This window comes from Chiroxiphia lanceolata, chromosome 14, assembly GCF_009829145.1.
Source record: "Chiroxiphia lanceolata isolate bChiLan1 chromosome 14, bChiLan1.pri, whole genome shotgun sequence".
NCBI lineage: Eukaryota > Metazoa > Chordata > Aves > Passeriformes > Pipridae > Chiroxiphia > Chiroxiphia lanceolata.
Genome location: NC_045650.1, coordinates 19,720,838 through 19,746,203, shown reverse-complemented (window position 1 = coordinate 19,746,203; position 25,366 = coordinate 19,720,838). Strand labels below are relative to the sequence as shown.

At 54.4% G+C, this 25,366-nt stretch overlaps 1 long non-coding RNA gene across 1 annotated transcript; it reads left to right on the top strand.

The window, feature by feature from the left end:
* Positions 1-434: 434 nt before the first annotated feature.
* On the top strand, positions 435-1,483 carry LOC116793865. The gene is made up of 2 exons (XR_004359612.1): positions 435-706; positions 1,026-1,483. It is a non-coding gene; the product is annotated as an uncharacterized LOC116793865 (long non-coding RNA).
* The last annotated feature ends 23,883 nt before the right edge of the window (positions 1,484-25,366 follow it).

The window sequence follows — 25,366 nt, the reverse complement described above, 5'->3', positions numbered from 1 at the left end:
TTTAAATGATGCCCTTGCCTTTGGCTTGCACAGCATTTTATTTGTTCTTTATAGCCCTGGTCTCACACAGGGTGGATGCTGCTCGGAGAGAAATAGATGCTGTGTGGGGGAGGATGGTCTGGCTCTCGAGGTGTAACCCTGGCTTTGACATTGACTCTCCACAGGCCAAGTGTCCCCTCTGCCTGTAAAACAGGGACAATGACATTTGCCTGCTGCTGGAGAAGCTGGGAGAGGGCATCAACCATCTTAGATAAAAAGCAGCTTTTTAAACAAGGTGTCCCTACAAGTGTGGGGAGAGGGAAATTATAAATCATAGAATCATTAAGCTTGAAAAAGACCTTAGAGATCATCAATTCCAACCATCAGCCCAGCACCACCACTCTATTATGAGCTTATATTGCTCACATTATGAGCACATCTGGGGTGGACAAGGCTCATGTGCCTTTGGGTCACCTCTAGTGCTTGATACAAACACTGACCACAAAGCCCAAGGCAGAGGGGTTTCTCTGCTTTCAGGGTCTGAGGAATTTGGCTAAATTCAGCCCAACCTCAGCGTACACATCTGTTCCCTCCAGGGCTGTGTGAGTCACAGAGCTGCTCCGATGCCAGCGAGGATGAGGAGCCAACAAAACACCCTGGCACTCGTTCTTTTCCCTGCCAAGAAAGTTGCAAGAGGTGCTGGATGCTGCTCTTCTGTGCTCAAGAGGTAAGGAAAGGCGGGTTCAGCTCCTTCCCACCTCCCAGGGAGCCAAGGGGATGCTCGGGCTGGAACAGGAGGGATGCACCCACCGGCTGTGGGACGGTCATCACCCAGCACACTCCTCACCACATGGGACGAGGTGTGAGCTCACATCCTGCACCTCTAAAGCCCCTCCCCCCTCAAGCCTTGTTTGGCAGCTTTTCCCTAGATTATTAATTGTATTTCCACATTAATCCTTACATCCCTGCCTGCCAGTTGCCTCCCTGTGAAACGCCATCAGGCTTTCGCCGTTCTGTCCCAACCATTCCCTTTGTGCCTCCTCCAGCCAAAAACCGGGGTGATGGATCACCTCGAGGCAGTGAACGCAGCACGCAGCTTCCCAAGGGACACCAGGCCAGATTTCTCCACAGTGGCAGACCCCAAGTCATACCTGGAGCCAGCCCAAGCCAGCTGGCCAGCCCAGGAGGAAGAGGAGCTAATGGATCCCACCGGCTCTCACTCAGCAACAAACAACAGCGATTAACACGAAGTGTGATAGACTAATTGGACATTTAACCCAACTCTGGCACCGCAGGCCTTGTGCTGTAGCTGAGGAGAGGAAAGACAGGCCCAGTCCTCAGCTGCAAGGCCCTCTCCTGAGCCCAGAGCTGTAACCAGATACACCCCGGTTGTACCCCAGCTTCCAACAGCCAATTCCCCCCTGAGGGATGCTCACGTTTGGTGAGTGGAGGAACAGGAGGAGAGAGGAGTTTCATGGAAGTTGACATGAATAAAAACATTCCCGATATGGTTTTGTTTGTCTTTTTTTGTTAGCTTTTCATCTCATTTTTTATCTTTTTCCAATTCTCAGAGAGAAGCAAGTCTGGAGGGGTTTCAGCTTTCCCTGCAGTGCTCCAAACACAAATGTAGCAGCATCAATCATCTCCATGTAAACAAGCAGAGAGCCAAGGCCACTGCACCAAGAGTTAGACTTCCATGATCCAAAATTACCTGCAAACTCCTTCATTTTCTGCCACTGCCCATTATTCAGAGTGAGGCAGTGGATGCAAACATGGGAAATCCATGGAAGCTGTGGAGTCACAGTGGCTCTTCCCATAGCAGCAACCCAGAATAGTTTAGATGGGAAGGGACCTTAGAACTCACCTCGTTCCATTCCCCCTGCCATGGGCAGGGACACCTTCCACTATCCCAGGTTGTTCCAAGCCCCATCCAACCTGGCCTTGGACACTTCCAGGGATGGGGCAGCCACAGTTTCTCTGGGCAACCTGTGCTGTTTTTTTACCACCATCATTTTAAAAAAACTTCTTCCTTAGTAGCCACACCAAATGCCAAATGAACAGTCAAATTAGCCTGACAGTCTTGGACTGGACAATTCCCAAATCCACAGGTACTCTCCCAATAACCACTCCAGCATCCCCATCACACATCAATATTCAGGGGAGTCAGTGTTTGTGTTCTTTGCTGTCCATCAGCTTTACTGATGAATTTTTATTGGAGCAAATGAGCATTTAGCTCATCTCCCCATGGGCCCTTCTCTCCCCGTTGGCCACCAAACATCCTCTTCCGTGTGCCACCTCCACAGCCCTTCCCTCGCTGTTCCTTGTCTCAGTACCAGCTCAAGCCCAGTCTGGGATTGATTAAACACCACCAAGGGGTTCAGGGAAGGGATAAAAATGTACAGACCACAAAAAGAAGGACCAGAAGGAGACTGCAGCCCGCCCTTGGGCAGATAAGGTGCTGGCCCAGCGGGGACCCTCAGCCGCCCCAGGTAAGCAGCCAGGATCCCGTAATGCTTCCCAGCCGTGCGGGGCCCTAATCAGCTCTCCCTGCCAAGGCAGCAGGGCTAATAAGGGTGATTTATGCAGCGGTCACTAATGGCTGACCTGGGCTCCCATCAATCTCTCCCGGAGCTTTCTGAGGACCGAGGGAGATTACAGCTTTACTGCCAGAAATATGGGAAGCGGCGCAGTGCCGGGATCAGCGCTCCGGGGAGGGGGAGCACGGTGCCTCCCGGGCAGGGGAGGAGGGGCAGGCAGGAGCACCCAACTGGGCACCGGTCCCACCAGCAGCCGTGATGCCTCCAGGCAGTGCCAAACTGGGGCAGAGGAGCAGGATCCACCTCAGACAGCAGCAAGAGCCACTGCTGGAGGCACCCTGGGCACATCTGGGCTCCCGCTGCTGTGAGTGTTGCCACGATGCATGGAGATATCTCATTCTGCTCCTAAATTCAAACCCATTTCTAAATTCCCTGCTCTGCAGTGAATTGAAGCCTCGAGAGTGAACATGAGAGCAAAACCTCTGGGCTGGGATGTCCCACATCAGCCTGCCGTGGGCACCCTGGTAGGGATGTGGCACTATTTTGCTGAGGTAGACGTGGGAGTTTGCTTTTAAAATCAAATATCCTGAGCCAGCATCATTTTTACAAACTGCAAACAGCAAAGGAAGGGTTAACCCCACCACAGCCCCCCCAAAAAAGAGGTGGAAATGGAGATATAGGAGGATAAAAGGGCTCTCAGGAGGGGTCAGCTTGAGAGGAAGGGAAACAGAGGAGAGAAAAGGAATTTGCTTCCACAGAAACCCCAAAGGGTTGAAAGAATTTGTGAAGCAAAGGGCCAAAAGGAAAGGGGACAACCTGAGCGAGGTGGGATGTCCCCAGGAGGGGCAGGGACTGTGCACCCAGACACAGCCCTGGGTGGGTGCTGGGGTGGGGTCAGCCCATTTCCTGGTGAAAGATGGTTTAACGAGGAGGAGGAGGAGACCAGTCTCATGGGTGGGCAGGGCAGGAGGCTCCAGCAACACCTGAGCAACAGCAGTTTTCTCCTTGGCCTGGGATCATTAAGCAGAACATTGGCTCAGAAACGAACCCGGGGGCATTTCAGGTGCTCCCAGCTCCTGCCTTTCCTTCTGCACTCTGGGCTGGCTCCTCAGCTGGTTGCTATGGGGAGGAATGAGCAGTGCCCTGGCTGGAGGCAGAGGGGACACGCTCTGCTCGGGGACTGCCACTCCTCACAGCAACGCTAAATTTGGCCTGATGGATTGGGAACAGACGAGACTCCGGGGACACAGAGCCCGGCTTTCAAGGTGATGCCTCTACCCTTGAACACAACAGTTGCTGGAAATATCCTGCTAGGACAGAGGCTGTGGATGAGGGAGCAGATCCCACTGCATCGTTTGGGGCATCAGGGAGAAAAAACAGGAGCCGAACTCCAGGCAGAGGCTGTGATGGATGCAGCACCTCGGTCCAAGCCCAGCTGAGCACCGTGGGCATGGGCCACCGGCTGTTCTGGCACATCTCTCTCCTCTTGGCATCACCACCCTCCCTGTAAAGCACATTAAACACTTAGCAGAGCCCTGGAGCTGTCCGCCTCCACGCCAGGCAGCAGCTCCAGCCGCTGGGAAGCGATCCCTTCCCTGGCACCGACACGAGGGAAATATGTATCGAGGAGAGGAACAGCTCCAAAAGGAAAGACAGAGAGACAACTTTGTTGTCCTGGCCAAATTCGAGCCTGCCAAATTCCGCTTCTCTAAAATGCTGCCTGCATTTTCAATAAATAACGAGAAATCAAAACAAGCCCCGCTCCCTCCCGCTCCGGCTGGTTCGCGGTGGCTGAGCAGACACCTGCCACATCCACTCCTGGCATCGCCGGGAGAATGGATCTGCCCGTATCGCTTGCACATTTGTCTGTAAAGCTCATTAAGATCCGGCAAGATGAAAGGCAGCACAGAAATGTAAGATCATTATCGTTATCAAAAGAAACACAGAAAACTGCTGCTATAGAGGCAGATTTGTTTCCATATCGAGAGCTGTTCAAAGTTCACCGAGACGCTCTCTAATAAGGTGGCTGTTATATGAATCAACTTCAAGAGCTTCTCTCACGCTGGGGAAAACTTCCAAGGACCCCTTTGCCTCTCTCGTCTGTCGCACAAATTTTCCGTGTCATTTCTGACACATCGAAGGCGTTTTTGGTACAGGGAAGGCAATCCTGTCTCCCAGCACTCCTGGCTCGGATGCTGCTGAAGTCACAACACACAGTGTGGATGGTCTGGAGAGCAGAGGGATGGGATGGACACTGTGTGATGTGACCATGGACATCTCAACTCATCCCCAGCTGCCTCCTCACCCCTCCCTGGGCAGTGGGTGCAGGCAAAGGCACCCACACATGGGATGGGGCCCAGTGCTCACCCAGCACATCCTGGGCAGCACCAGCTGCCTTCCAGAGAATAATAGTTTGAATTTAAATACACCAAATCCAATCCAGAGTGTTCTCTCCCGCAGAAATTCCCCACTGAATAGCCCCAGTGTGCATCAGGTAACCGTGGGGGTGGGTTTAGCCATGGCCATCACCAGGCAAGGCCATCACCAGGCAATGCCACCACCTCTTGCCTCCCACCAGTGCCTCCCAGTCACAACGCCAGAGGCCTTCCTCTGTGGAGTCCTGCCTGCCATGGATGCTCCAGGAGCCTCCAGGGAGGGACTTCACTTGGCATCACAGCCCCCCTCACACAACCTGCAAAGAGGAACTGGCTGTTTTAAAACAGACTCCAGTTCCTGCTCTGGGAGGTTGCTGGTGCCAAGTCTCAGGCCTGGAGTTGGCTGTTGGGAATTTGGCTGCAGCAAATCTGCTGCTGCCTGGAGGAAGCAGAAGAGTTAAACTTGCTCAAGGCACCATATTTTTTTCCAAGAAGAATCAGTTCTTCCCACACAGGGTCAGTTCTTTTTTGAAACCAGCCTCCCTTTTATCCACAAGAAAATCTGCTCATAATTATAAACCAAGGAAGAAGAGGTTTCTGGAAATATTCATTTGCAGCTGAGCCATTTTCACCCTGGCACAGGCGGAGCCTTCCTCGCTCCCATCTGTCGCGTTGGCGCGGCGGCGGCGATGCCAGCCCGGCTCTGCCACCCAGCGTGGCACAGGCAGGGGGGAGAATGTGACACGGGGGGGGTGGGCACGGGGGGGCCGCCGGGAAACCGGGCAGGGCTCGGAGCGTGCGTCCTGCCCAAGATGTTCAACTTACACATGAACAGCTTGGCACCACGAGGGGCTGGGGGAGCGGGAGGAGGAGGAGGAGGAGGAGGAGCAGTGCAGGCATTGTCTGAGCAGGGAAGAGATGAATGGAGAAGCCTCACACTGCTGAGTTTGATGGAATTCACAGAGCCCAGACCATCTCTTCAGCTGTACAGCACTGACCTGGAGCACCACTCAGCCCCGAGCCAGGCAGCCCACACTCCCTCTGCCCACCCAGCACCTCTGCCTGGCTCCAGGTACTGAGCCCAGGGGATGGGATCCTTGCTCCTTCTGCAGGGAAACCTCTACAGCTTCTCCCCATCCAGTCTCTCTCTCCCTCTTCCGTAGCCACATCCCATTTATGGACATGGCCATGAATAAATCAATCTGCTGCTTGGTGCCTCCACCTTCAAATATTTATAGACTGTTATTATACTTTTCACTCCCTCCCTGTACACACGTGCCCTTTCCTTTAAACGTCTCTCCACCAAACTCTGTATATTTAGTTCTTTTAATCCCTCCTCATAAATCTACGCTGATCCACTCCCGGCACTGTATCCACTCATTCCTGTGGATGAGAGGCACCACGGTGGCTGGACACGGCAGAGCCGTCCAGGAAGGGCTGTTGTCACCTCTCTCCAATGGCACAGTGCCTGGGGACCAGGCTCAGAGTGTGTTGGACTGCTCCAAGCATCTCCTGGGCATCATCTGCAATTCCCAGCTCCAACTTCCAGTCAGACTCCAGCTTTCTGCCCTTGTTGGATTTTGCATGTTCTTATTTCTCTCCTTTTTTTTTCCTCCTTTTTCCCAACTGCAAATGACAAAATTGTGAGCAGCTCCCAGACAAGTTGCAAACCCAGAAATCAGCTATTTCTGGAGACTGAATTTTAACTTCCTTTCTTATTTGCAAATTGCCTGGGAGCAGCTTGTGAGTACCAGGAAATCAGGAGCCAGGGAAGGCTGCGAGTTCACACACCACGTGGGATCCTTCCTCAGTCTGGCAAGCTCTGAGCCATCAGGAGCAGGAGCCCCATTCCCTGGGCTCAATACCCCCATTTGGGAATCATAGAATCATGGAATGGCATGGATTGGAAGGGGTCTTAGAGCTCATCTCGTTCCATTCCCCCTGCCATGGGCAGGGACACCTTCCACTATCCCAGATTGCTCCAAACCCTGTCCAACATGGCCTTGGACTTCCAGGGGTGGGAGAAGACTGCTGCTCCACAGCACCCCCATGGCATCATTCCCTACCCTGTCCAAGCTGGAATGGGGATGGGATATGCAGGGAAGGAAGGTGCTCAGCCTGGCAGCTCTGCCATGGCCAGCCCTGCTCAGAGAAGGTTTGGTTGAGGAATGGGAGAACCAAGTTCACCTTTAAGAGAGAAGCAAAGAGGGAAGGCAGAGCCTGCTGAGGGAAGCAGGTTTGCTCATGCCAGGCAGGCCCCAAGCAGAGCTGCAAAATCTACTCAAGTTTATAATTTGCTGTAATGAAGCTGCTCCAGGCAACAAACCCTGAGTGGCCACAGCCAATGGAGCCAGTGACACAGATCCCTGGGATTACAGCCTGCCATGGAATCCTACCCCTGCCAGGATAACCCCTCAGGTAATCACAAAAAATGACCAATTAAACAGTCTGTGTGAAGCCATCGGAAAGGCTGAGGGGATTTACTGAGCTCAGGGTGGTTTTCCAGCCAAGGGATCAGACAAATGTTCTTCCCCACACAAAAAGCCTTGTGTTCCGTGGGGACACAGCAGCAGGCAGGGCTGGAGCAGGGTTCCCATCGCTGGGCAGTGTGGCACGAGGCAGGACAGGTCCAGGAGGGTCAGCAAGGGGCTGCACAGGAGTTTTAAAGGGAGTTACAATGGCAAAAGCGCCTGGACCATCCCAAGGCTTCAGTGGAACATCCCCCCCTCCATGGATTGACCAGCTTTGGTCCATCTGGAAACCTCCCCAAAGCCAGAGCATCTCAGCCATCCCACACCATCCCAGCCCCCCTCTTCCTTGAACTCCCAGCCCTCACTTCCACAGGCAGCTCCACAGAGCGGCTGCCTTCACCCTGAGCACATGCACATGGAGTTCCTGCCCCCAAAAAAGCTGGAAGAAGGGACGACCCTAAGGTCACTGGGGGTGATGGGCTGTGTGAGACTGAGCTCCAGACTGGAGTTAAACTCCAACACAGATCTTCATCCCCTTCGTTTCTGAACCCCTTTTTCTCCCCACCCAGCCCCTCAGGACTTGCCCACAGCCCCACTTCCCACCTATCAGGTGCTGCTTTGCGTGGCTGAGCAAACCCAACTCAGCTGGAAGCTCTTATGCCATTAAACCAACCTCAGTCCCCTCACAGCTTTTTCTGTGTCCCTCTGCAAGTTTGGGGGCTCTCAGCCGTGCAGGCAGAGCCACGTCAGAGGACTTTCTGTTCACCTTCAGGGGTTGCTGCTGCTGGAGAACAAGTGCCACGTTCCTGCCCGTGGCTGCTGCCACGGTGAGCTGGGAGCTCTGAGCTCTGTCCCAGTCTGGGTCAGGTGAGGTGGACTGGTGTCCTCAAGCAAGGGGTTCCCCTCTGTCAGGACATGAGCTGCTCCCTGGTCCCCGACCTGTGAGCAGTGGGGGCTGTAATTATCCTCTGGCCCTCACACAAATTGCTCATTTGACTTTGAGCGCGGAGTGCTGATGCGCTGGCTGGGTTTGGAATTGGGGCTTAAATCAAAGCACTTCCTCCAGGGAGCTGGGGGAGAAGGAGACAATTAGATTTGAGCCCTGAAGTTTTACAAGTCTAATAAATTTCCTGGTAGCCTGCGGCTGCCGTGGAGAGCCAGGCGAGAGCCCTCGGTGAGTGAGAGCCAGCATTTCTCAGGGCAGGGAGCCACAGAGGCACCACACAGCTCTGTCTGCAGGGGGGTGACTTGTCTGACCCCCTCACTGCTGCCCCTGGCTGCTCTGGAGCTGGGATGGGAACTGAGAGTGGAGACACCACATTCCTCATGTCCACTGTGACCTCAGTGGGGGGACAGCACAGCTGGGAGTGACAGTCCTGAATCCCACTCTGCACATCCACAGTGGCCTTGGAGCTGGTGGGTGGCAGAGGAGAAGAGGAAGGTCAGAGCCAGCAGTGTGGAGGGAAGCAGCTGGACACAGCGGGAAAAGAGCATCTTCTTAATTGTGTTTCACAGCACTGCTGGAAAAGGGACAGTGGCAGAGAGGTGGCAGAGAGGTGACAGAGGTGTTGGCACTGACACAGCGAGCACCTGGCAGGGACAGGGCAGGGTAGCCCTGGGAGGGGCAGCAAGATCACCCCCTAAAACTCCTACACCCTTCGGAAGGCACAGCCTTGCCTGTGGCTGCTTGTTATCCTGCTGGAGCTGCTCTTCTTCCACCGGGACACAAACACACCTCACCTCACCTCAGCAATGCTAATGGGGGAGAGGACGGAGAGGGGAGCTCCCTTTCCCCAGGAAACAGCTCCCGACAGCCCCTGCAGCAAACCCATCCTCTGCCACCACCGAGGCTGGTCCCACCCGGGCTGGGCTCGTGTCTCCTCCCACGGGCAGGGGAGATGGAGCAGCTGGAGGAGCTGCTCGGGGCCTGTCCCTGGGGCAGCACGTCCTGGCACAGAGACCTGCCCGCGCCTGCCAGGGCTCTGCGGGGCTGGGAGGCAGCACACCCGGGCTCCTGTGTGCCATAGGATTGTGGAATGGTTTGGGTTGGAAGGGACCTTAAAATTCATCTCATTCCAACCCCCTGCCATGGGCAGGGACACCTTCCACTAGAGCAAGTGGCTCCAACCTGGCCTTGGACACTTCCAGGGATCCAGGGGCAGCCACAGCTTCTCTGCCCAACCTGTGCCAGGGCCTCCCCACCCTCACAGGGAAGAATTTCCTCCTAATATCCAACCTAACCCTGCCCTCTGGCAGTGGGAAGCCATTCCCCAGCTGGGACAGCACAGGAGGGGCTGAGGCAGAGACACAGCCCAACAAGGAGGGCTCTGAGTAAAAATGAAGAGCCTATGGCTCCTGGGAATTCTCCTCCTGTACTGTCTCGTCCCATATGTGGTGTCCCTGTTCCAGACTGTCCTCTGTTCCTGCCCTGGCACTGCCAGGTGCAACAGTCCCAGTGCCAGCAAATCTCTGGAGAGGAACAGAAGTGCACTGGAGAAAACCCCCTTTTGCTGCCCAAAGAAGCAGCTCCTCTGCTCTGTCCCCCACCTTTGTGGCCGCCTCTAGTGTTTGTTTAACATCAATTTGCTGTAAATTACATATTCCTCCAACACGATGTAAAATATGTTTTATGCTCTCATTTTCCCCCTGTCTTCCTACTAAACCTTTTTCTTTTCCAATTTGAGCTGGATACGCTGTGCTGGGATTAGCAGAGATGTGTTTAAGCAGCCAGTCAACCCTCAAGCACTTCTCATAAAACCTGGAGGTCTCTGCAAGTCCCCTGCACTTGTCGCTGGTGACCATAAATCCCCATTTCAGGGGGGCTTTTCTCTCCCTCCCCTTTTCTTTCCTCTCTCCCACTTCAGGCAGGTGAGGGGTTGCAGTGTGTGGTGGCTGGAGCTCGGCAGCACATGGAGCAGGACCGGGTGGGTTTCAGCAGGGTCTGTTCCCCAGCTCATCCAGGTCACTGGGCAGGGGGGCACATCAGGACTCATCCCCCCCATGGTTTTCCAGACTGGAAGCCCAGGTGGGGATGGAGTTGGGGGGCCTCAAGGCAGCAGACACAGCCATGAGCAGCTGAAACACCTCCCATCACAGCCCATCCCCAGGCTGGGAGCTGTGAGCCACCAAAGGGGACACAGAGGTGCAACACTGGGGTCCTCTTGTGCCAGAGCGGCAGGTTTGGGGGAGACCCAGCACAGACTGGGAGCACCCCCCAGTTGCAGAGGGCAGTGGGGGGGCCCTGTGGTTGGTTGGCCACTGTCCCCTCTATGCCCTGTGCCACCTGCCAGCAGCAGCGTGCAGGACACGGGGTACAGGCTGGTCACGGCAATGGGGATGAGAGAGCTGGGCTGGGGGGGGTTGATCTCCTCCTTTAAAACAAATATTTCCTTACATGGGCTTTGCAAACCCCTCATCCCAGGCTGAATTCCTGCATTTATCTCCAAACAGAGATTTTACCACGGATGAATCCAGGGCACCCGCTCCGGTGCTTCCCCCCTGCTCGTGTTTTGTCTTGGGTTTTTGGATGGAAACTAAAGCGTTGGAGCATTGGCAAGGAACAGCATATCCTGAACAAGCAGAGCCTGGGCTGGGTCCAAACGCTCCAGCCAGGATGAGGGGGAGTGGAGATGGGCTCTCACACCATCAGGGTCTCCATCGCCTGGGGTTGGTCAGGGAGGGACGATCTGGGGCTGACGGAGCACCAGCAGGGCTGTGAGCAGGTCCTGCCTCCCTCCACATGGGCTTTAAGGTCCATTCCAACCCAAACCATTCTGGGAATCTATGTTGGTCTTCCACAGGAAATCCACTGAGGCCATAAAGACTTAGACAGGGGAGATCTGCGTAAGAGGAGATATATTTGGATATATATATAGGGATTTATATATTTATTTCTATAAAAGGGAGGTAGGACCTCTTGTTTTCAGTGGGAGCAGGGTCGGATTCTGCTGCAGTGTAAAGCAGCAGGAGGAAGGGCTGGCACTGTGCACAGGAGCAGGATGGGGCCAGACGGCTCCGGGTTTGGCTCCTTCCAGGTGGATTTGAGGTTTTTTCCCCTCCTTTTCTTCCCAAAAGTGGGTGAAGATGGGGAAGGAGCAGGTTAAACAAATACTCTTCGGGCAGCTTTACCTGCCGTCGCCCTGGCAACGCGGAGTGCAGGCAGGGCACGGGAGTGCGGGCAGGGCACGGGATGCGGGCAGGGCACGGGATGCGGGCAGGGCGCGGGGTGCGGGCAGGGCGCGGGGTGCGGGCAAAGCACGGGGGCTGCGCTTTGCGGGCACTTTCTCCTGGACTGTGCCCGTCGGGAGGGGCAGCCGGGGAGCACCGCACCCTCCTTTGGTGCAGTGGTACAGCCCCCCCGGTTCCCCGAGCCCCTCGGGGAGGACAGAGGGCGCGATGGGGGTCTGCTCCCCCCGGGCAAACCGCCCTGCAGAGCCCGTGCCCCCTCGGGCATCCCCAGCAGTCCCCGGGAACGAGGGGACCAAGACCCCGGGAGCTCGGGGCAGAGGGCAGCAGGGAGTGAGGAAGCCTTATCACCTTTTTCTTTTAATTTTCCAAGCGCTCCATAAAAATTATTGTCCCGGGGACATGTGTAACTAATTAAATGGTACAGGGAGAAGAAAAACACGGATTTTTTAAGAGACTTTGAATTATGACTGGAGGTGAAGGAGTCGGCAGGCTCAGGGGATAATTAATCACCAGAGGTGAGATGTCCTGGCTCCCTGTGCCAGCGCTTGCTCCCGGTTGCCAGAGCTCACAGGGCACGAGCCACTGCCAGCGCTGGGAGCAGAGAGGGAGCTGGCACAGGGATTTGGGGTGTCTGCAGAGCCCCGGGAAGAGCCATGTGCCTACTGAGCCCAGGATACTGCACCTTCACACCAGGGCCACCACCACAGCAGGAGCATCTTCCCAACCAGCTCCATGGAGGCTCTCCCGGAGCACATCCATCCCTTGCTACATGTTCTGCTCCATTCAGCTCACCCATCAGGATCACCCAAATTCCCTCAGTGTCCCCTCAGCAGCCTGAAAGCAGCACAGGGAGCCAAACACCCGGATTACACTGCTGCATCCCTCTGTCGGAGCACATAAGTTAAAAAGCATCCCAAACCCAGCAATGATCCAGGTAAGGAAGCTGAGAAGACTCCAGGGGGAAAGAAAATGTTGGGGCATCTCTGAGCTCACCCCAGTAGAGAAATTCTCAATCCCTGCCTGAGCTGAGGAAGCTGTGGGGGTTGCATTGCTGGCTGCTGCCCCAGCTCCGAGGTATCCCTGTGGATCGGGCACCTCTGTGCCAAGGTGCCCACCTGGAGCGAGGGGCAGGGAGGGTTCATCCCTCTGACACCCTGACAGCTCTCCCTGGCTGCTGCCCGCAGGGTGGAGGAGCCCCATTCCTGCCCCAGCCTGTGCAAACACGGCCCGAGGAGCCTCCTGGTGTGATGAGCATGTTCTGGGCTCCCAGGGAAGCACCCGAGTCCCGGGAGAGCCTGAGCCTGTGGGGCTGGGCAAGGCAAGGGGTGCCCAGCCTGGGCACAGCCCCCCAACCTTCTGCTGGGAGAATTTAGATTATTAAAGTATTAGGGAAATTGTTATCTCAAGCTTCTCTGCTGTTTCCATCCCCCCAAGCAAAGCCCTGCACAGAGCTGGGGTGGGAGCAGCTCTGGGGGGGCTCCAAGGATGGGGGTGGCATGAACAGCGTGGGCAGGGGGGGTATGATCATCTCTGAGGAGCACAAGCATTTTTGAGAGGTGACCAAACACTTTCCAGTGGAATGCTGTTGTCAGGAAATGCTGATTCCACACACTGGAGAAGGGTTTTGTGGAAACATATATATTTCATCAATGTGTTTGGTGAATAATTATGAAAACATACTGCGAGGTCCAGGGGCTCTATTCCAGCTTTAGCATTTTTCCTCTTAGTTAAAGCACCAAAAATCAAACCAGAATGTTTCAAAAAACACTTCCAAGCTTAGCAAGATTTTGGGGTTTTTTTAAAGATAATTCCTTTATTTATTAGATTGCAATTTTTTTCAGTTTTAAGTTCAGGTGAAATTTCTAGATTTAAACTTAATCTTCTCCCAGGGGATGAGTAAAGAACTGTCAGGGCTTTCTGGCTGCACCTTAGCTGTGAACCTGACCCTGAGCCCAGCGTGAGGTGGGAATGGTGAGGAAGGACTGGCGACCTGATGTGTGTTTGAACAACAGCTGGGCCGGGGCCTGCGGTGTCACATCCTGTATTGATTGTCCTCCTGTCCCCCTCTGGCCCTGTCCTGTCCCTCTCCGGTGGCTTTGACCCCTGCTCCCGGCAGGATGTGCCCCTGTGCTATGGGAGCAATACCTGTCAGTAGAGAGGGGCTTTCCCCAGTTGGCACCATGTCCCAGGGGATGGTGTTGGGGGACATTTGGTGGCCGTTCCCCTGCTGTCAGTGTCCCAGCAGCGCTGGGAGCAGCAGTGAGCAGGGCTGGAACTTTGGGCGCCTCAATTAACATTTTGCTCACCCTATTCGAGGTGTGAGTAACCAGCACCTGGGGGCCCTCCCAGCCCGTCTGAACAACCATTTCCATCTCTGACCACAGCAACTGATGTCCTATTTTCCCTTCATTCATATGCAGGTGGCATGGGAATGCCAGACAGGGATGGAGCAGCCACTGTCCCCTCATCCCTCGCTGCTGGGCACTGAGCTGAGCCCGCTGCTCTGGTTTTACTGCAGCTTTACTGTTTTCCTCTGCCCCAGTGACACCAGTAGAGCTGGGTCTGAGGTGTGGAGGCCAAGCCTGCAGCCCCTCTGTGCTGGAGGGATGCCTGGTTTAACATTCAGCTCAGCCCCAGCGATCTGCAGCTGTCTGCCAACCGCTGCCGGCCCCGCGGGGGGAATTGTCTGCAGCATTCCTGCTCCTTGGCACAGGGATTGTCAAGGTATGTGTCTGCCTGGCAGGTCCTGGCTGGGGTGGGCTCTCTAAGCAGTGGGGGACCAGCGGAGCAGGGACCTTACTGCCAGGGCAGCCCCCCATGGGGTGCCAGAGCATGCATGGCCCCATCAGGGCACAGCCCGTGGACAGGTCCTCTCCCAGGGACCATAAACGAGACAGTCAGGAGGAAGGAAATGGAATATGAGCACTGAGACTCCTGGTCACCTCCTGCCCCGGAGCATCCTAGAGATGTGGTCTATATTCCCTCTGAATTTCCTGCAGCTTCTTGGGGCTCTCCTGGGAGCATGAATTTATCGGATGTAATTTCATTTTGGGGTGGTTTTTAAGTAATTAAAAGAGATGACAGAAGAAAAGGTGAAAAATTACAGGAAGGATCACCAGGGCTGTGATGGAATTCCCCAGGGAGAACGTAGTCCAGTGCAATGGGCTTAAAATCTTCTCCAAGCAGAAGTGGCTTTTACACTGCTCTGCATAACCGGGGGCTGAAGAGTTTGTCTGAGGTGCCAGGCACAAGGCACTGCCAGAGCTCCACATTCCTCTCCTTGCACAGGGAAAGGGAGCAAATGCTGCCTGCAGGAAAGATTCTGGGACCTGCCAGGACTCCCTGTGGCTGGGAGCAGGGATGGAAGCTGAGACAGCAGTCCCGCTGGGCAGCAGGTCACTGTACACGGTGAGAGGTTGGCTGCTCTGGTGGAATTTGGCAGGGCTGCCCGGGAACAGGGAAGCTGCCCCACTTGGACGAGTGTCTGAGATGTGTGTTGCTGGAAATCAGTGCCGGGATCACTCAGACAAGTTGTGCTGTGGGGTCACTGCACAGTCCACAGCTCTTGCCCGGGGATGCGTGCTGAGGAAGCAGAAGTCCCTGGCTGCACTCCAGGAACAGATAAGCTGTTTAGTTATAGGATAACTAGATTAACCAGGCTGTGTGGGGCCAACAGATCACAACTGCTACGCCAGAGATCTGGGGCTGATTTGCCCCTTGACCTGTTACGATAAAGCAGCAGGTTGGACCTGGAGCAAAAAGAAAGGTGGGAAAAGCTTGTTGCAATGTCAGGAGCAGCACAAGTACCAGGGATCCAGCTGGGACAGCTTCTGTGACAGCTCACAGAGACAGAGAGGTGATGTTGGTGCATAACCCTTCCCATCTCCTTACCCCTGGTGAGTTCTGGGATTGCATGGACCTCCTGAGGCTCCAGCTGTGCCCACCCTTTGCACCAGGGAGCCCCAAGCAGCAGCAGTGCAGGTGGGAGGGTGCAATGAGGCATCACACTGGCATTAATTCACCTCTAACCCCAACTCCAACCTTCCTCCTCCTGCACCCTGGCTTTCAGAGACCCCAGGCAGGCTCCAACTGCTCCCCACACTTCATCCCATCTTGGAGCTATCCCAGCCTTTGCAGTGAGAGCTCCCACATCTCCCTGGAAGAAGCACAGGGCCATGAGTTGGTGGCCCAAGTGGCCCACTCGGCTTTGCTGCTAGCCCTGGATAAGGCATTTAATGCCTTTGGCTCTTAGCTCATGCTGACTTCTGGAAGCAGCACTACAGACTGACTGGACTTGGTTAGTTAATGCTTGGTAGGCACCTGGAGGACAAGCTCTGACTCATAACGAGTGAATCTGGGACAGTGAGAGCACACAAACCTTCCTAACCATAACACCGAAGCCATAACAGCTTCCTTGGGATCAGCTGTGGAAGGTAGAGCCTGCTCATCCCAGGGACAAATAGCTCATTTGCAAAATTAAAGGACTAACCGAGAAACCAATTTTTTGGGGCGTAGTTTCTCTCTTGGTTGTAGGTGGTGCTTACCCTGCTAATTGTCTGTGCCCAGGATGAGCTGTGTGGGGTGTTCTCCCAGCTCCCAGACCCAGGGGCTGGGCTGGTACTGGGGATCCCTCCTACATGGAGGAAGGGCTGAAGGTTGTCTCCTTCCACTGCATGAGCTGCTCCTGCACGCTGGGGAAGAGCCTGTCTTAGGACACGGTCCAGACAGCACAGTTCCAGCTCATCTTGACAGCCCTACCTGGGGTCAGGGTCTTTGCTGGCAGCCTCTTTTTCCGAGACACCCCTTTTCCCACTGGCTTTACCATGCAGTTCCCAGGGTGTTTGATTTAAATGAGGCCGATTTCAGAGACCATGAGTGAGGCTGGGCTCAAACCCACAGCCAAATCCTCTCCTCCAAAGAGGCAGCGAGTTTTCAACACTCCTTCAAAGTTCCTCCAGAGGACATGGTCAGCAGTGGGTCTGTTCTCCTGCCCCAGGCTTTTGGATGTCCTTCTTCCCAGTGGATTTATACTCTCCCTGTTGCTCCAGTCTTGCTGCAACCAGGGCCCAACCAGTTTGTCCTAACATTGGCCCGAGCATGGCTCATTTTGGCTTTCACAGTGGAGCAATCCCTCACACCATGTACGCACAGATGAGGGAAAACAGCCATTTCCATCCTCCAGACCATGGGATGCAGAGGAATGGGCTCGTGGAGATGGAAGAGGTGTGAATGGATGGGCAGAGACACAGTGCTGGCTCAGCTGGTCCCTGCCCCGTCACATCCCGCCTGGTTTTCCCGGCGGGTTCCCCCCTCCCGGCCTCCCGGGGTGTTTTCTTTGCACCAAAGACGTCTCCACTTTCCCCACAACACGTACTGAGGCGACCACACAAACCAGAGGATGTGAGTCGGAGCAGCTCCGAGTGCACCGGGCAAATCTGATCCTGCCAGATTAGGGGAGGCATTAAGGAGGCTTTGAGCCCTCGCCTGAGTCTGGGGTTTATGTATGGCCCCGGTCACTGCTCAGAGAGTGCCATTCCATCCATCACGCCTGCCCGCCGCAGCCCTGGCACCCCGCCAGCCAAAGGTAATTTTGTGCTGAGTGATATCAGAAGCCGAAACGAGCCCCACATACTTCGTGTAATTCCCAGAGGCTGTAAAACACCTCGGCCGTCTCCCATCCAACATTTATGTGTTTTGCATTAAACTTCCCCAAATTAGTGCTAAGTGCATTAAAGTTGTAAAAATGCCCTGAGTAAAACCCCATTAAACGCTTAAACGGGCGGATGTGGTGCACCCCCAAACCCCTGTAATTTGGGTTTAAATTCAGGAGCCCCGTGAAGCCCAGGGCCTGTGCCGGGAGCAGCCGGGGAGTGCCGTGGTGGAAAGGATGAGCCATCCCATTGCCAGCCCCCGGAGCAGCTTCTTCCCAACAGGGGATTCCTTTGAGACGTCAGACTTTGCAACTCTATTAATACTGGCTGGAGCATCGGATGCAGACAAGACAGGCCAGGGGGACAGAGGGGGAGGAGGGAGGGGGGGAGGAAGCATCCAGGCCTGGATTCGTGTGCCAGTGTTCCCAGCATGTCCGGGGACAGGGGGTGGCAGGGTGCCCCGGGGTCCATGGGCTGGCCTGTGCTCTGCTATTGTTGGGCTGCAGAAACCTCGGTCCTGCTCCAGCTGCTGGGGACGGAGCTGCTGCCACATTCCGGGGGGAGCCAGAGGGCTGTCAGCATGTTGGCAGGAAGCTTTGCAGGGATCCTTTCCCCCCAGATCGGGTCAGAGAGGCTGGTGGAGAACCCTCCAGCAAGGCTGGGGGACCTGAGTGACCTAAAGCACATTTCCCAGTCTCTCCCAAATCCCCCCAGCATTCCCTGTACCCCCAAAACACTCCACCAGTCCCAAATGCCGTGTGCCACCGGGAACCTGGCACTGAGCCCACGTTATTCAGTTCATCCCATCTCCTCTGGCAACCGTGCATGTGTTTGGTGTTTACATCCCAGGATGCCTGGATACAGCCGACCACACTCGTGGTGCTTCCCATCAGGAGCTGACATCTTCCTCCCGATGCCGCGTCCGCCGCAGCCCATGGTTGGGAAGCAGATTGGCTGCTGCAGTGTCTCCTGTGCCAGACTGTCCAGGTGAACCCAGTGATGGGAAAGACGTGGCACCAACAAGCCCAGGAAGTGAAATGTCCCACGGAATTGTCCCACAGGAGGAGGGATGGGGGTGGAAGGCAGGGAAACTTGCCCTGATTGCCCAGGGTGAAAGCAGCTCAAGGCAGGCAGGAGCTGCCCATGGGGCAAGGGGAGGGAAGGGAGGGTGATGTCCCTGTGTTTGCTTTTCCCGTGTGTTCCCAGAAAGGTGGGGATCTCTTCCTGGCTGGCTCCCAGCTGAAGCAGCCTGGGAATTGTGCAAACAGCCATAAAATCACCCAATCTGAGGAGGAAACAGCTCTGCCTCCCTGGTGGCTTTTCCTAAGGGAGAGAATTATCAGCTCGGCCTTCAGCTCAAGGAAAGCAGCCCAAGGGTCAGGGACAGGGATTTGGCTTCTTCGATCCAGAGAGTCATAATCCAAAGGCTCTGTCCCATTCTCTCTGCTGTGGTCCTGCCTCCCTTGCACATTCCACACCTCCTGCTGTTTCCATAGGCCCACCCAGAATTCAGCCCTATGGAGAAGAGCTTCCTATTTTATCCTGTTTCACCCCATCCCACCCCATCTCATTCCATCCCACCCCATTCTATCCCACCTCACCCCATCCCACCCCATCCCATCTCCTTTCCCATGACCATTCCCACCCTGGACCCTCTCTCCCTCGCTCTGCTCCTGAGGCAGGAGTTGGGTGCACGGCCAGGTCCGTGTGGGCTCATGCCCATTACATTCTATTCCTGTTCTCAAAGGTACCTGTTCAATTTTTTTGCTGTCACTTCCCAACCCTTTGGAAACCTTCCCAGGATGTACTTACAGAATTACTGTTCCTGCTCTGAAGAGAAAACAGCCAAACCTTGTTGTACCTCCTCCCGTTACCATCTGAAAGGAGGATTATCCTCCCCACAAAGGGCCACATATTTGGTTAATGATGTTTTCACTGGTTTGAAAGTGAATTCTAGAAAGTCTCCTTCCCTCCTGTGTCTCCTTCTGGCTCCAGCTCTCCATGTTCCCACCAGGGACAGGACAAGCCCTGGTCACCTGCAGTCTTTCCTGCTGGAAATGATGGTCTCAAAACCGCTCTGAGAATGGGGATTTGGTTTGATTTTGTGTAAGGTTCCCAGTGATCTGCATCCCCCAGCCCACCGTTGTATGGAGGGTCTCGGGGTGGGTGTGGCATGGAGGGAGCTGCCACTGCTGATCCAGAGAGAAATCCAGGAGAAGAATTTATCGAGTCCCCAGGTTGGGGTTGGAGGAGTGACCCCAGAGAGGAGATGTGGTGCCCTCCCTATTTCAGTGCCAAGCATCCTGCCCATTCCAGCAGAGCCGAGATGATCCAGCTCCCAGTGAGGCAGGACAGGGATGGAACAGATTTCCCCACGGTCAGGAGCAGCTGCATCACATTTTTCCTCACAGTCATCTCCAGGACACAAAAATTAGCGGAGAAACAGGAACAAAACTCCAGACTTGAAAACCTTCCATCAGTTCTGAGTTACGGGTGGGCTCTCCCAGCCTGGATCCTCCATCCCGCCGGATCGCGCTGCCGCTGGCACCGCTCGCACGGAGCACGAAGCCTCCAAAGCTTCATGATCAACTGTGTTGTTCTTCTTTAGCAGCCACGGTATTTATAAATGGTTGGTAAAATATTTATGTTACGAGCCACTTTGCCTTGCTGCTTTAAAAAATTAATATAACATTAACTCGGCTCCGAACATTTTGGTTTTTAAAAATTGAGCTGAAAATTAAACAATCGCTGAATTTGTGGTGGGAGTAACATGGCAGCAGGAGTATTTATCACATGCAAAAGCAACGGGACCGTCACTTCTCTGCCAAAGACATCAGAATTCAGGAGTATTTTTATGCCTTGAGTAAATATTCTCAAGGTTTTTTTTTGAATAGTTTAAAAAAAATAATAATAATAAAACCTGGTCGTTAAGGACAATCAAAGCAAAGCCGAAGACATTGATGTCATATTTAAAAAATACAGGAGACTTCAAGATAAACTTTTACATTGCTCAAATATAGAAACTAATTATACCTCCACAGCCCCTACAAGGATTTCTCTGGAAGGTCCCTCTGGTTTTGTCCTCTTTAAAGAACTGCTGATGCTTCGTGGAAAATACAGATAAACAATTTGTTCTCAAGCCCAGCCTGGCTCTTCCCTCTTCCCTCTTTCTCTCTCTTTTGTCCTCTCCTACTGAGCTCCACAGATGGAAGCAGAGGCCAGACTCATTTTTGGTGGCATTGCACTTAGGGGTCCATTCCAGAGCTGGTGGTCCCACCACGGCCACCCCCAGGCAGCTCCTCTGTCCCTTCCACTGCCACCATTCCCCAGCAGGACTCAGGCCAGAGAATCGCAGCAGCAATTTGTAAAACCTCAGGAAAAACTGCTGTTTGCTTTCTTTTCTAGGACCTTTCCAAGCCACAGGAGTGTGGTGGTGCCAGAGGTCCACGGTCAGGTGGAGCAAGGGCAGAGTCAGAGGAGGAAGAGGAGAAGGAGGAGGCTCTTGGATGGTTTCCTCCTGCCCTGGAGGCAAACCTTTCTCTTCAAGATGGAACACGCCGGAACCTGCAATAAGCCCTTGAGATTGCTTTCCCAAAAGAAGCAGAAAAGGGTGAGTGAGGAGACAGAGCTCTTCCCATGGGGATAAATACCCAGTTGAGTAACCCCCATTTGAGTAACCCTAATAACCCTCTTCCATTAACGCTCAGTACGAGCTGAGTCATCAGCAGGAGAATGTTCCTGCATTTTCAGGAACAGCCTGGGATTTTAGAGCCCAACTGGATGATGGCACTTAGAAAGTAATCGGTTCCATATGCTCATCCTCCCAACCCCAGGGGGCTGGAAAAGGTCTTGAGATGGGCACCCCCAAAAAGCCCTTCTGCTTTCAGCTGCCAGGGAAAGGCTGATGGTAAATCCAAGGAACATTCTCATGGAGCAATTGTGCAAGAGCAGGCTTGTCCATTAGCTGTCAGACCTACCCATGGTTATAAAGCCTGAGGTGAAAGGGCTGGGATGGAGCAGCCAGCTGAGGAAAAGGGGGGATGATAAACCTCACCAAACACCACGGAGGAGAAAGGCTGCCCCGAGTATCAGATCGGGCATGATAAACTCAACCACCAAGGGAACCAACCAATTACTGGGAGAAAAAGGACACAATGTAGAAGGTCGGGGTGGATTGTCCTGCTGTGGATGTGCCAAGGTCAAGGAGAAGGAAAAACAAGCCCGACCAAGGCGTGGCGGCAGCGAAGGAGTCACCGGCCTCCCCTACTCCTCACATTCTTTGAATAGCTACAATAATAACAACAATAAAACCCAAACTCCACCGAAGACACTGATGTCATCTCTGAAAATATTTTAGAGACCTGCATTTTTTATACTAATAAAATAAAGGCAGTGATTAATCCAATCCCAGCAGGCCTTAAAAGGCATTGCTCTGGCCGGCGTGTCTGCTGCCCGTGAGGTGGTTTGTGTGACACAGCGGGCGGGAACTGGCTATTCCTGCACGGGAAAGGAGGTCACGGAGCTGCGGAGGGGCGAGCTCTGGGAAAGGGAGGTGAGAAACAGAGACATGTCTGTGTCATGGAGGAGAAAGGGTGAGGGGGGGAGGGCAGCGGAGCGTCGTGGAATCGTGGAATCATTTAGGTTGGAAGAGCCCTCCAAGACCATCCAGTCCAATGGGTGCCCAGCACTGCCAAGGTCATCACTAACCCATGTTCCCAGGTGCCACATCCACAAGATTTTTGGACACTTTTAGGGATGGTGATTCCACCACTAGCCTGGGCAGCCTGTGCCAGGGCTGGACAATCCTATCCACGAAGAAATTTTCTAAAACCCAACTTAAACCTCCCCTGGAACAACTTAAGGCCATTTCTTCTTGTCCTGTCACTTATTACCTGGGAGAAGAGGCCCAAGCCCACCCGGCTCCACCCTCCTGTCAGGGAGTTGTAGAGGGTGAGAAGGTCCTGCCTGAGCCCCCTTTCTCCAGGATGAAACCCCCCAGCTCCCTGAGCCGAGCCAGGAGTGGAATCTCAGTCAGCCTCAGCAGCCTGCAGAGACTGAGAGCCCAAAGTGAGCTGGGAGAAAACCAGTAGGGGAGAAAACCCACCCTGCATGTGCAAAGTCAAGCAGGCAGGGAAGGTTCCTTTGTACCATCCTTCCAACCACTGGTCATGTTGAGAGAAGAGAGGAGCATGGTTGGGCCACCCAGCGAAGCCCAGGAGGATGTGCTGGGATCATCACCAGTGCCAGGACCTGTCCCAGCCCTGTGAGGGTGGCTCTCACCGTGGGCTGTCCCCACACCTGCCCTCTGAAGGGTTCACTCCAGCCTGGCAGCAGCAGAGGAGCCTCTGCCTAAATTGCTTCATTTAATCTATTGTTCAGCTGACTACATTGAAAATGGAGCATGTAATTGTTTCCCCGAATAGAGTCGAACACCATTAAACGTTGGTCTGAAGCTTTGCCATCCAGCAAATATTCCAGCTGGCTGGGGATCCTCCGGGATCGGCTCTGCGTTGCCATGGTTACGGACTGTCCACGGCTTTATTCCTACGGTTAATTAAAAAGCCCGTTTTACGAGGTGGCCGTGCCCGGGGGTTCGCTGGCACTCGGCCCCTCTGGTGCCCATCCATGAGCTCCACACGACGCTGCAGCCCCGGGCGGGCACCGCGCTCCCACCGACAGCAGGAGATGCTGCCAGGGGTGGACATCCCATCCACAGCTGTGGGCTTTCCAGGGGATTTGGTGTTTGCCAACAAAAGGTTTGTAACCCCAGGTGAGGGACTGTCTTGTCTCTCCTGTCTGCTTGTCCATCTTCCACGGGTGTGCCAGAGGTGGACCTGCAGCAGGAGCAGGAGAGAGCTGTACCCATCGGGTGTGGGTAAAGGGACAAAGTGGCTCTTGAAAGAACTTTGTGCCCTCAGAAAGCTGAGTGGGAAGCACAGCCCAGCTCCAGGAGGAGGTTGTGGTGTCCTTGGGCATGTTCTTAGGGGCAGAGTTGTAAGACCACCTTCCCAGGCAAGGAGATGAGTCCCAGGGAGGGTCTGGCTTTCATAGAGCCATGGAATAGTTGGGTTGGAAGGGACCTTAAAGCCCATCTCATTCCACCCACTGCCATGGGCAGGGATACCTTCCACTGGACCAGGGAAGGGAAGGGAAAGGAGCAAGAGAGAGTGAGGGAGGAAGAGAAGGAAGGAGAGGCGAGAACAGAGAAGGAAAAGCCTGCACACAAATGAGGCTTAATTATCCTAATGGCCTGTAGCTGATTATCAAAGCCAACATTTAGGGCTGGGTATTGGATCCCATCTGGTCTCTGCACAGCCTGGGGAGGGCTGGGAGAGAAGGAGCTCTGGTGAAATCCCTGTGAGTGCCAGCTGGGGGGAGCTGTGCCGGGGGCTCAGCTCTCCCTGGGCCCCACAGAACACCTTCTACACCCCAAAACCACCCTCCAGGGCTGGACCCTCAGGGGATGAGCCCCACCAGCCCTCCAAGCTCCCAGACACAGCTCTGGGGGCTGCGTTTCATCCTCAGGTTGTTCCCAAAGCAGAATTCCCCATTGCATGAGGAATTCTGTGCTTGGATTCGGGGAGGGAACTGGCTGCTTTATGAAAGAGAATTTTTGAATCCTTTTGTCAACAGCTAAATGTTTCAGTTGACAGAGTCAATGCAAGATGTGATATTATAAATATTAGATTAATTGTATTGTATAGGATTTATATCACATAAAGATCCAAGGAGTTATTTTTACCTCTGTGAAAGATAAAGCAAGGGAGTTAAAGTGATTTGTTCAGACACATTCCTCTCAAAAACTTTGTCAAAAGCAGCAGATTCCCTGGGAATACTTTGATTTTGATAAAACTGCATTTTTCAGTAGGAAAACCAACCTGTCAACAACTCCAGGCAGGGCCCTCCCACAGAACCGAACTGGCTCCAGAGAGGCACTTCCATAACTGTGGAGGCTGTTTTCCTTCCGAGGGGCCATGAGAGATCAGTGGTCCCCCCAGGGCCATCCTGTCCCTCCAAGGGGCTGTACAGTGTGATAATTACGGAAGGCACTATGAATTCCATCACCCCACAATGCCATGTACATCCTGCCCCCATGCAGGTGAAACCTCAGAGCTGGTGCTCCTTGCTGTGGGAGCTCCCACTGGGATGGGACACAGCAGCCAAGGGCCTTCCCAAGCCCCAGCCCTGCCCCACCCCGGCCCTCCAGGACCCCCAGGGATCTGTGCACACCCCAGGGGAGAGATGGTTTGTGAGTCCCTCCATGCATGGAATGGGTAGAAACCATCAGTGTAGCTCTGGCTCATCAGCTTTGCTTTCCCAGCAATAAAAAATATCCAACCTGCAATCCCTCACCGAGGAATCAGCTCCAGCCTGGAGGAGCCCACGTGCCCACCCTGGTGAGGTCAGGGCCCCGGTGTGCCAGGCTCTCCCAGCTCTCCCCACACCCTCTGTCTCCTCTCTGACCCATCCCAGGTAACACTCCTCGGATCCGAGGCATCCCGGGATGCACAGGGGGGTTGTGCCTGGCACTGCCGAGCTCCACTCCAACCGGCACAGGGACAGGATGTGTCCTCCTGGGAACGCAGCATCCCTGCCCAGGGAACATGGTCCTGCCAGCCCCTGAGAGTCTCCACCCTCCACTTAAACCCTTCACAGGTGATGGACCTCAAACACTCGAGCCGTGTCCTTGTGTCCCTGGTGATGCTCTCAGCCGGATCCACATCCCTGGTTGTGCACGCGCGTGTCCGCAGCGTCTCCAGCTGCTGATGGATGCACTTGGAGCGAAGATTATTGTGTGTTTGCTCTATTTCCAAGCAACCACTTTGCTCCTTGTTCTGATTGTCGGGCTGGTGATCCAGCAGCTCCATGGAGGGGGTGCCCCCGTGCCCCCTCTGCTCCCACCTCACCCCAGTTTCCCACAGCCCCTTCCCAGAGTGGCCTCCACTGCCTCCCCTCCCGTCCCAGCTCCGGTGGCTGCTGCTAAATTTAGTGAGGAGCTTCTGTCCATTCTAATACTAATAGGCCCATTTTTAATAATGATGTTTTCACAGCAATTTCAGCCCATCACGGTGTCACAGGGGTATTGATGAAAAAAAGCCTCTAATCCCTGTTAATAGATTCCATTTGACAGCGAACGTGTCTCAATGTTCATTCCCAAAGGCCCC